Source organism: Nerophis ophidion, linkage group LG08, assembly GCF_033978795.1.
Source record: "Nerophis ophidion isolate RoL-2023_Sa linkage group LG08, RoL_Noph_v1.0, whole genome shotgun sequence".
Classification (NCBI taxonomy): Eukaryota; Metazoa; Chordata; class Actinopteri; order Syngnathiformes; family Syngnathidae; genus Nerophis; species Nerophis ophidion.
The window spans coordinates 53,581,315-53,594,441 of record NC_084618.1 but is presented as its reverse complement, the minus strand read 5'-3'; positions in this window follow the sequence as shown (position 1 = coordinate 53,594,441).

Here is a 13,127-nt window from a genome sequence, read left to right as displayed (position 1 = left end):
TTTTTAACCGATTTCCGAACTCGAAATCGGTGAATTTTGGCGAATTAAACGCCTTTCTGTTTATCGCTCTGGAGGGGATGATGTCAGGATGTGACGTCGCCGAGGTAATACAGCCGCCATTTTCATTTTCAACACATTGTAAACATTGGGTCTCAGCTCTGTTATTTTCCGTTTTTTCAACAATTTTTTGGAAACTTGGAGACATCATGCCTCATCGGTGTGTTGTCGGAGGGTGTAACAACACTATCAGGGAGGGATTCAAGTTGCACCACTGGCAAAAAATCTGCCGCCAGACCCCCATTGAATGTACCAGAGTGTCTTCACATTCGACCGGTGATGCTAAGGCAGACATGGCACAGAGATGTATGGATAACCTGCAGATGCATTTGCAACGATTAAGTCAACGAAATCACAAAGGTGAGTTTTGTTGATGTTGTTGACTTATGTGCTAATCAGACATATTTGGTCATAGCATGACTGCCAGCTAATCGATGCTAACATGCTACGCTAATTGATGCTAACATGCTATTTACGCTAGCTGTATGTACATTTGAAACTAGATACCCACATGTAATGCGAAACAAACACTTACCAATCGACGGATTTAAGTTGCTCCAGTGTCACAAAATGCGAAAGTCCTGATCGTTTGTTCCGCACATTTTACCGGCGATGCTAATAATGCAGCCATGCCATGGGCCACTTCATTAGGTACACCCATGCTATGGCCGAATAGCGTCAATAGCTATTCGCTCAATATCTTCAATTTCTTCTTCAATTTCGTTTTCGCTATCTGCCTCCATACTCCGACCATCTGTTTCAATACATGCGTAATCTGTGGAATCGCTGAAACCGCTGAAATCCGAGTCTGAATCCGAGCTAATGTCGCTATAGCTTGCTGTGGTAACCGCCATGTTTGTATGGGCAGCACTGTATAACGTCACAGGGAAATGGATAGTCACATCGCAAATAGGGAAAATCAAGAACTTTAAAGGTTTTTTTAGGGATATTCCGGGCGGTGTAAAATTTTGAAAAAAACTTGAAAAATAAAACAAGCCACTGGGAACTGATATTTATTGTTTTTAACCCTTTTTAAATTGTGATAACGCTCCCCTTTAATACCTTCTTTCAGGTGCTCAACATGAATACAGAATCTTGCAGTATTGTGAGAACACAAAAAACAGTCGGGAATTGACATTTGAGAGCAACAACAAAAGCAGGAAATGTAATTTCCCCCAGCTGCTATACATCGATACTAAGAAATTCAGTTAGCATCCCTAAGCATCTTTTCAAATGATAGAATAAGGAACGTGTCCAAAATGCCAATGTAAACTTATTTAAGATGTTATGGCAGCCATCTCCCCGGTGACATCACCTGACATAGAACCCCCCATCATCCATGACTGAGGTAAAGTTGCATGTTTTCTTCAGGCAGTTGTCTTCATAGATCTCATTGGACCGGCACCAAACAATAGTTTCAGCTTGCCCAATTTTCAATTCATTACTAAATATGTCTTTATTCCAGTCATTCATAGGCCACGATTCTATTTCCTTAGCCTTTTTTTTTTTTTTTTCTGTTTTGTAATTCATGACGGTTTTCATTTAGCTTTTCTGTATTTGAATCTTATTTCCTGTAGGCAGTTTCTTACACTTTGGTCACAGACGGTGACTCCAGTTTCCGCTCATTCACTCTTCATTTGATTTGTTACACATTTTCTGTTTTTAAGACGCATTACCTTAAGTTTTCTGTCTTGATGCTTCGACGTTTACAATCGACATAATTTGCAACATTGCGTGATGATTTACCCTTTGAAGAAGTTGGCCAATCCTCTCCTTTGTTTCAATTGACATCTCTCATGTTGGAACCATGATTCATGTCAATCCACCTGATACAATATCGCTCATAAATATGAACACTCTTTTTGAGCTGCAGACTACAGAACAGATTTAATCTAAAGCAGGTGTTAGCTTTAGGAATTTAAAATTCACAGGGAAAATCCATGTTTTTTCTCAGAATTTAGTGATTGCCTGATTTACAAGAAAAAACTGTTACTGACTACAACAATTTATATTATTGATTTGTTTTAGTGTTTCCTAAAGCCAGAATGTTACCATTTGAAAATATATTAGTTTTATGTCTGTTATCTGTTTTTTTTCTACAAAATTAATCAACTGAGTGAACATCCTCTAAGTCTGGTGATTCCTTAATTTTTTTCCAGGGGTTGTACATATTTTTTTTACTGTTCTGCACAAGCTGGTAAACTGGTAATAAAATCTCATTTTGTATTTTTTATTTTTTTTTATGTATTTATTAATCAATCCAACACAACAATACACAATAATACCATAACACTGCAATCCAATTCCAAAACCAAACCCGACCCAGCAACATCCAGAATAGCAATAAACAGAGCAATTGAGGACACACAAACATGACACGTTACAATCTAAAAGTAGTGAAACAAAAATTGATATTTTCAATATTAGTAACAATTTCAAAATAGCAGTGATTAAAATCCCTCATTGATAATATCATTAAAAACGTTAATACAAAAAAAAAAAAAAAAAGAACAATAGTGTCACAGTGGCTTACACTTGCATCGCATCTCATAAGCTTGACAACACACTGTGTTCAATATTTTACACAAAGATATACAAAGTCATATTTTGGTTCATTTAATACTTAAAACAAATTTAAATAATGGATCCCATATTCTAATATATGACTCATTATTATCGAAACTAAATGCAGTTTTTTCTACTGATATCATCGCCATAGCTTGTGTATACCAGTCAGTATGAGTTGGACTATCAACATCTATCCATTTTTTTATTATTACCCTTTTTGTTATTATGCATATTGAAAGAAACGCATTTTTACTCTTTGATGACACGTTACTAAATTAATGGAGATCCCCAAGAATACAAGTTTGCAGTGTCATTGGAATGTTTATATCAAGGAATGTGATTGCTTCTTTTGTTGTTTTCAACCATAACTCTTTTATTCTCTGATAGTTAACTTATATTAAATTGAATTGAGTAGAACCTCTTTAAACTACTGGATGGGGGCGGTTTAATTTTGGCTATCCGTTTTGTTAAAAACAAATAGTACTATAATCAAATTCATTTTTACCATTAGAATAATGCTATTTTTTAGGAGCTTGGCAAATACTGGCGTGGAACTAGTAAGAAGAGAAGAGAGGAGGCGTGAAGGTAAAATAATAATTTACCAATAAAAACAAGGCCTTACCAGTATGGAAGAAACAAAGATCCATGGGTGAGTCAACAAACTGAATCAACAAAAAGCCAAACCGGAACCGAAGGGATAAAAAACACCAGGACAGCATGGCGTGTGCAGGGAACCAGCGCTGCCTGACCAAACAATGTGGGCTTAAGAAGACACCTAATAAGCTAAAAGGAGCAGGTTGTTTCTCCTGTTTGCCAAACGGGAGACAGGTGAGGGAAACTGCGCTCAGGCAGAAGTAAAGTGGCTGAGCGCGAAGACTAACATGACATGGAATGAAAGATAAGAGTGCTGGACTGGAACTGAATACCAAAACACAGGAAAGAAAAAACCCAAATCCAAACTGTCATGAGCAGTCATGACTGTAAAAATCGAGTTCATGTTTCATAGAGAATAAATATTATTTTACAGTCAGTAAAAACTGCTAAATATATGTGATGGTGAAGTAAAGTAACATTCCCCATCACTTTTACTTTTATTGAAGTGAGAGGGATGAGTGGAAGAGAAAACTACACGGAGGCTGCCTTCGTACTTGGCTACCAGTTCTTGCTTGAATTTAGTAGTGTTGCTCACTTTCTTCAAACAAATGCTGGTGATTGCAAATTTCTTTTGGCTGCATGTCAGCTTATTTTTGCTGTTGTGGGGTATGTGTGAACATATGCACAAATAACCCCTTTATTTATTTATTTATTTTTGGGGGGGTTGGGGGGCACTCGTTTCCGCAGATTGATTCGCAAACATATATACTAGTTGTCAAATGCAAAATTGGGCAGTACGATTAAAAAAATAAAAATAAAATTAAATTAAAAAATAAAATATATATATATATATATATATATATATATATATATATATATGTATATATATATATATATACATATATATACATATATATATATATATATATATATATATATACATATATATATATATATATATATATATATATATATATATATATATATATATATATATATATATATATATAAACATATTTTCCGGGCTATAGAGCACATTAAGAAAACATATTTCTTCATGTATTAGCCACCCCGGACCGTTAGATTAAGATATATACCCGTACTAAAGATGTTGTAAATGTTTATTTCCATACCTTAATTTTTCCTAAGCCGCACCTGTGGCATAGTTTTAAAACAGCTGATCAAACAAAATATAAGAGGTTTTTTTTACCAATTGGCTGCGAAAGCTGGCTCTTTAATCGACTAAACAGACTCAATACGTTTTGGTGAATTTATGAAACTGAAAGAAAGCCATTAAATTTTAATAATACCAACACGGATACTTGTAAATGTGTTAGCATATTCGCTAATGCTGATGACACTAGCTTAATGAAATTACAATCGCACGTACAAATATGCAGGAAAATACTCCTACAAGTGCAAATTAGCTTAGTTATACTGTAAAACGTACAAATGTTGCTCGGAGTGATGAATGAAGAATCCTTTCCAGAAGAAACATTTTTGACAGTTATACCTCCAGTTCATGGCACAGAACAGGAACCCGCAGCAAATGCAGTGAGCGAACTATTTCAAAATGATAACACACCTTTTAAGTGTTTCTTTATGTGTTCTATGAAAAATATGATTTGAAGACAAACATTGTGGCCGTTATGTAAAGAAAATCTATGAATTAGCCTCACTGTTTATAAGTCACAGTGCTTAAAGTGTTGAAAAAAAGTAGCAGCTTAAAGTCCAGAAAATACTGTACTTTTATATATACTTTTGATGACAGTTTTTATTTTAAAAAAAGTATGGTGTATAAAAAATGTTATTCATTATCTTTTGACGGGAAAACTTATTGATATCTTTTGTATTGCACCTGTTAACCTTACGAAGTGTCTGTAGTTATAAAAGAAAAACAGAAAGTAACTAAAATAAAAGAAGGCAAGAGAGATTATTTTTAGAGAAGTCTTTTTTTTATTGCCATGTAAGAAAGTTGTATATAGAACAATAGTGATATATTGTCAGATGGAAAATCATCAACCAAAATATTACCCAAATACCCCCTTCATTGGAAGAAGAAATAAAAATACATCATAGCAACACTATGGTAATATATTTTGGGACAAAACATCAGCGCTATCTCTTTTTCTAACAATATTTGTAGAGTACCAAAATACAATTTTTTTCTCATAACGTCATTTCACAGAATAAAACGTCAGTAGTGTAAATTGTGAAAGGACAATAGGGCATCACAGTGCGTATTATAAGCTACTGTGCCGACAATATTGGGAGATGGTCTTCTACCATAGAAAATATGCTTTACTAGCCACACAGAAATGCAGTGCCAGGGCCTCATTCATATACACATACTTTATGCATAAAGATCACAAACTGGTCCGCACATCAAAAATATAAATCTTACATACCTGTGTATATAAGTATGTGATTAACACCTACAATCAGCCAATCAGTGTGTTGTAATATGAAAAGATGAGCTTGCTTCCGGATTGTAATCATCCCACAAATAGCTTATTGATTCTGCTGCAGTTATGGGACTTCCCTTGGGTCTGGACATTGCAGGGGTCAGTCACTGGGGCTTTTTCCCCCCTATTTATGCTCATAGAAATCATACACATAGCTTTTTTTATGACAATGCAAGTGAAGAACATCAAAGGAGTAAACGCATATTACTTCTCCAAAAAACAAAAAAAAAAATACAATTTCTCCTACTTTTTTTTTTTTTTTATCGTGCCAAAGTAGAAAACACTTAATTGGTGAAAGAAAACATTGCACTGACTGTACAGACGGATGATATACAATTGTGTAAACATTGCTGACAAAGCCCCCATCAGATGCTAGGGTTGTGGTTTTTGTGTGTGTGTTCACCCTCTAAGGCTGTGTAAAAAAAGCACAACAAAAAAACGGTGGACAGGCTGCTTAATATAATTTATGATAGTTTGAGCCCTTGAAAATCACCCTTTGTGTCATATGCTTTATTTTGTACTTTCATGCCATAAAACCACAGTGTTTTTACACATTAAAATGTATTTCTAAACACAAAATATCTGACTGGCAATATGGGTTTTGTCTTTCTTCTGCAAATAAAACGATACAAACAATTTTGGTAACACTTTAGTACAGGTACATATTCACCATTAACTAGTTTTTTATTAAAGTAAAGTAGAATTATTTAGAAACTAGGGGAATATATAAGGGTTAGGGATAGGGTAGGGTTAGGGTTAGGGTTAGATTTACACTACTAAGCAATAATTCTGAGGTTATTGAGAGAACACTCTTAGTTAATGGCTTACTGGTTGTATAATAAGGCCGCGCAGAATAAGGCAATAATAAGTACTTGATAATGACTAATTAAGAGCCAATATCTTACTAATTTGCATGTTAATATTGCATGTTAATAGGGAACTAATTAATGGTGAATATGTGTTCCCCATACTAAAGTGTTACCCATTTTTTTAATAAGAAAGCAATTTTAGGGCCACACTAATTATGCAAATAATCGGTAAATTATAAGAATACAGTTATAATTTACCATCCCCCCCAAAAATATATAAAAAGATATGTGATAATAATAGATAAATTACAGCAATAGTGTCATATGTATGGACAAATATCTAAATTATACAAATGGAGAAGATTTTAATTTGCTAATTTATTTCAAGAAAATAATTCCAAGATAAAACAGTCATAGTAAAGAAAAAAAGTCATATTATATAAATGTACGACTTTAGGATCGTGGCAAGTTAGACCTTAATACAGCAGTGTCCACCAAGGACCACATATAGCAAAAAAACAAAGGCTGCACTTTGATTTGTTTTTACTTTTTTTTTGTTTGTTTGTTTATTAATAAACAGGCTTAAACCAACCCAATGCAGGTCAAATATTCAAAGCAATAATGATAAAAACAGGCTACATCTCAGCTTTTGTCTTAGAAATGATAAGGGAAAGAACTCTCCTGTTGTAACAATTAAACATGCCAACGTTTCTCCGCGTGATCCAATGACTTCAGGATTTGGGCCAATAAAAAAACTAAGTCAAGCCAGCAAATGAACACTTAGAAAACCCTTGCTTCACCAACAATAAAATAGTCTCATATTTTTTAACACTATCATTGATATGATCAGTGTTTGTGCAAAGTGTCAAAAGCTTGAATCACTTCTTTCAGCGGCTTAGGCTATGTCTACACTAAGTTGTTTAACCCCTTAAACAAATAATTATTTAGCCTAAGCCCTGTTTCAGCCACTTTATACCAGTGTTTAAGGTCCCCCTCCTCGGACAAATTTTTACATGGGTAAGTCAGCGGTGTAATTCTTGAATCTCCGGCACTTAGCTTTGTATGGACTCGTTGATCGTTTACAAAGTGAGTTCGGAGAGGAAGTGACGCCAGAAAGATCACGCCGACACAGGAAGTGACATCAGAAAGAACACGCCACAACCAGCTTCATAATAAAGCGGTTTCGTAGCTCGTAGCTAAACAATGTGTTTTGAACTGAACTCGGCGGCCCTTATGACGATTGAATGGCCCTAACATAGGCCGTTAAGATAGCCGAAACAAAAACTAAACATTATAACATGTGGATAATGTGTGATTATAAATATTAGTTTTAACCCATGGGAGTTTAACATAATTTTATTAAAATTTTGTGTATGATGCAAACTTAATTTAATTTTGTGTATGATTCATCTCTTACTATGTAGTGGTGGGAGTATAGAGTATTCTGAGCTGTGATTCAGGGATTGGACTCTAGCAGTGGGTTTTGCCGACTAATTACAACCATACCAAGTGAAAAAGTAGTTGTGATGTTTTGTATATGCCAGAAAAAGACTGATTTGTCAATGTACTGACATTGCAAAAATTGTTTTGCTTTCAGAGCAGTGAATCAATCGCAACTGGATTGTTTGGATTGTCTTGAACAGACTAGATTGGACAGCTCTACTCTGAGAAAATGGTGCTGGATCCAGAGTATTTATCATCTAAAACAGGGGTGCCCATCACGTCGATCGCAAACTACCTGCGATCGCGGAAGGTGTGTTAGTCAATCGCCAGCCAGGCATTAAAAAAATACACCTAAAATTAGCGACCATCAATCTTCACCAAGACGTCATTTTCGTCACTTAATTGACATTCACGGCACCCGAGGGTCTTCTGAGATGATGCTGGCTGCTACGAGCTCATTATTAAGAAAAAATGACCGACAGGAAGGCGAGAAACACTTTTTATTTCAACAGACTGTCACGTCGTACACGACGTCAAAACTCTAAAGACCGATTGCACAGTTCCTGCCTTCACAATAAAAGCGCTGCTTCATCCTGCCTGCGCTAACACAGAAAGAGTCTCAAAAAGCTGGCGTGCACAAGCTAGCAAGTTATGGAGTTTTCCACCAATGTATTTCTTGTTAATTGTATAAAAACAAGTATGAAAGCTGGACAAATACGATGCCAAAAACCAACCACTTTCATGTGGATTTGGACAGAAAGGAGGACTTTTTTCCCCTCTCCATTTGAAAATGCGTACGTTATTTCAATCAATGCAAGTCACCAGAATCAGGTAATAGACCAACTTATATTCGTGTCTTCATGAAAGAAAGGAATCTATATGTGTTTAACATGTATTGTCATTAAACACCTTTAACTTGGTAACAAAAACATCTATTTTATAAATAAATACATATAAATTATATATATGAATGAGGTAGATCCCCTCAACTTGGTCAATTGAAAAGTAGCTTGCCTACAGAAAAAGTGTGTGCACCCCTGAGCTAAAGTGGACACACATGATGACAGTCAGGGTGTTTTTGGCCCCATTTCTCCCTTCTGCCCATAGACGGCCAACGCCTATTAATCTAATATCTTATAAGATATCTTATAAAATGGTCTTGTGGTAGTAGGTGTGTTGAAGGTGAATTTGTCCCGATAATTGGCTCCAAAACAGGTCTGGGCTGACAATCAACCAAAACTCTTCATATCTGTAGGGAAGGCCAAGGTCTCTTAAGCCATGTCGCCATGAATTATGATGTACTATGGAAAGTAACCAGTCAGGAAGCTATTAAAAAAGCACTGCAGCTACTTTATTGTGAACGTTCTCACATCTAGCTCGCTCCTGAATGATAAAGTTTGCATCATGCTGTTTACATGACTTTTTCATGTCGTTTTTCTTTAATTTTGGGATTTATATTTTAAAAATAGTTCTAAGATCACCGTCATTCTAGCCTCTCTAATGTCAGGTTTCAATATTGCCTGTTTTTCCGCTTGTTGCTACGGTGGCAGGTTGTTATGAAGACTCCTCTTCTTTGACTTTCTAAGCTCACGAGCATCCATTAATCCATTTTCTACCGCTTGTCCCTTTCGGGTTCAAGAGGAGTGCTGGAGCCTATCTCAACTGCATTCGGGTGGAGGGGGGTACACCCTGGACAAGTCGTCACCTCATTACAGGGCCAACACAGATAGACAGACAACGTTCACACTCACATTCACACACTAGGGCCCATTTAGTGTTGCCAATCAACCTACCCCCAGGTGCATGTCTTTGGAGGTGGGAGGAAGCCAGTGTAGCTGGAGGAAACCCACGCATTCACGGGGGGAACATGCAAACTTCACACAGAAAGATCCCGAGCCTGGGATTGAACTCAGGACTTAGTGCATGTGAGGCGCCTTTCCTCCGTGCTACCCAGAACACGGGTAGCGTCTAACATAATCAATTGCTTTCTTCTACTGAGACTGAGACTTTAGTGTAAACATACAAGCTGTGGTCGGTTTACGTACTGTAGAGTCATCATGAGAATGCATGTTAAAATTGTGCTTTTAATAATTTATTCAAACCCTTATTGTTCGAGGGTTGAATGATTATGCAATGTTCATCCAAATGTTTTCAAACTTAAAAAATTGGGAGCACGTTAATTTGCCGTCTGACAACTCTTCTTTACAGATTTGATTTCTTGACACAGATTTGCAGTTTAAATATAGTCCACATATTATCTATATAAAGCAGTGGTCTCAAACTCAATTTACCTGGGGGCCACTGGATGCAGAAACTTGGTGGGGCTGGGCCGCAAGAAAATATTTCTTAAAAAAAATGTAACATGCTCTTTTTAATGAATTCCCCTTCTTTGAATGACTTTCCCGCCCTTGCAACACACTTGCCAACTCTCTCGATCTTTCCGGGAAACACCTGAATATCAGCGCCCCTCTCGACAATCTCCCGGGGCAACCATTCTCCCGGTTCCCACCCGGACTACAATATTGAGGGCGTGCCATGATGTCACAGCCTTAGGTCTCTACAACCTGCCGTCTCGTCCGTTTTTCTATCACACAAATAGTGTGCCGGCCCAGCCACATACTGTATGAGGCTTCTGCACACCCACGGAAGTGACTGCAAGACATACTTGATCAAAAGCCATACAGGTCACACTGAGTGTGGCCATATAAACTTTAACACTGTTACAAATATGCGCCACACTGTGAACCCACATCAAACTAGAATGACAAACACATTTTGGGAGAACATCTGCACCGTAACACAACATAAACACAACAGAAAAAGTACCCAGAATCCAATGCAACCCTAACTCTTCCGGGCTACAATAGGAGGCGGGGTTGGGGGGGATATTGTATATTTCCACATCAAGGTGCGGGCCGCAAAATAACGTCTCGCGGGCCGCAAATGGCCTGCGGGCCGCGTGTTTGAGACCCCTGATATAAAGCATTGCATTCCCTGAGCATTGAGTCAATCACAACTAAACTGTTTAGGTTGTCTTAGTACATTATCTGCCTCTTCTTTAAGCAGGCTATATCAGTCATGATCAAAGACTAGCTAGGACAGCTCATATCTCTTGTTTCAGACCAGAGGTTTCAGCAGACTTATATTAAGTTCATGCTCCAAAACAAATGGGGGACTTGACCTGCCATTTCAAGAAAGAAAAGATAAGAACACTCCAGCGTCAGCTGAGACCAGATCTGTCCTATCACCTGACAAAGCTTGCTGTTAAAGCTTAGACAGAACTATGCTATCTAGAAAGACTAGAAGGGACAGCTCTAGTCTATAGGTTTGAGACTATATGTGTTTTCGATAGGACAAATTTTAGTCTCAGCTAGGGTTGGAGCTTTAGGTTTCCTTTTTGTATTGTTTATAGATGGTCTCAGCTCAGCCTAGAGATTTCCTACATGGTCTTTATCAGCCCGCTTCATCAGTCCATGCTCAAAGATAGGACATGTCAAGTCTCTAGTTTCTAATCAGCGCTCCAAGCAGGCTTAATCAGTCCAAACTGAGTGGCTAAATAGGACAGCTTGAGCCTCAGCTGAGACTGTTCTGACTTTATCAGTTCATGCTCAAAGACTAGACAGCACAGCTCTAGCCTGAACTGGTACTAAAGAATACTCTCCAGATACGACAGCTCCAGTCTGACCTGAGACTAGCGCTTTTTTGTATAACGTATTTTTCGGATTATAAGTCGCTCCGGAGTATACGTCGCTCATGACCATAGGTGAGGATGGGAACGTAGATCGATCGGTAAATTGAGAGCTTTGCCTTCCGGCTCAGCTCCTTCTTCACCACAACGGATCGGTACAACGTCCGCATTACTGAAGACGCCGCACCGATCTGCCTGTCGAGCTCACAATCCACTCTTCCCCCACTAATGAACAAGACTCCTAGGTACTTGAACTCCTCCACTTGGGGCAGGGTCCCCTCCCCAACCTGGAGATGACACTCCACCTTTTTCCGGTAGAGAACCATGGACTCGGATTGGGAGGTGCTGATTCTCATTCCGGCCGCTTCACACTCGGCTGCGAACCGATCCAGTGAGAGCTGAAGATCCCGGCCAGATGAAGCCATCAGGACCACATCATCTGCAAAAAGCAGAGACCTAATCCCGCGGCCACCAAACCGGAACCCTTCAACGCCTTGACTGCGCCTAGAAATTCTGTCCATAAAAGTTATGAACAGAATCGGTGACAAAGGGCAGCCTTGGCGGAGTCCAACCCTCACTGGAAACGTGTCCAACTTACTGCCGGCAATGCGGACTAAGCTCTGACACTGATCGTACAGGGAGCGGACTGCCACAATAAGACAGTCCCATACCCCATACTCTCTGAGCACTCCCCACAGGACTTCCCGAGGGACACGGTCGAATGCCTTCTCCAAGTCCACAAAGCACATGTAGACTGGTTGGGCAAACTCCCATGCACCCTCAAGAACCCTGCCGAGAGCATAGAGCTGATTCACAGTTCCACGACCAGGACGAAAACCACACTGTTCCTCCTGAATCCGAGGTTCGACTATCCGGCGTAGCCTCCTCTCCAGTACACCTGAATAAACCTTACCGGGAAGGCTGAGGAGTGTGAACCCACGATAGTTGGAACACACCCTCCGGTCCCCCTTCTTAAAGAGAGGGACCACCACCCCGGTCTGCCAATCCAGAGGCACCGCCCCCGATGCCCATGCAATGCTGCAGAGTCTTGTCAACCAAGACAGCCCCACAGCATCCAGAGCCTTAAGGAACTCCGGGCGGATCTCATCCACCCCTGGGGCCTTGCCACCGAGGAGCTTTTTAACTACCTCAGCAACCTCAGCAACCTCAGCCCCAGAAATAGGAGAGTCCACCAAGTACTCCCCAGGCACTGCTTCCTCATAGGAAGACGTGTTGGTGGGATTGAGGAGGTCTTCGAAGTATTCCTCCCACCTATCCACAACATCCGCAGTTGAGGTCAGCAGAACCCCATCCGCACCATACACGGTGTTAACAGTGCACTGCTTCCCCTTCCTGAGGCGGCGGATGGTGGTCCAGAATCGCTTCGAAGCCATCCGGAAGTCATTTTCCATGGCTTCCCCAAACTCTTCCCATGTCCGAGTTTTTGCCTCTGCGACCGCTGAAGCTGCACACCGCTTGGCCTGTCGGTACCTGTCCACTGCC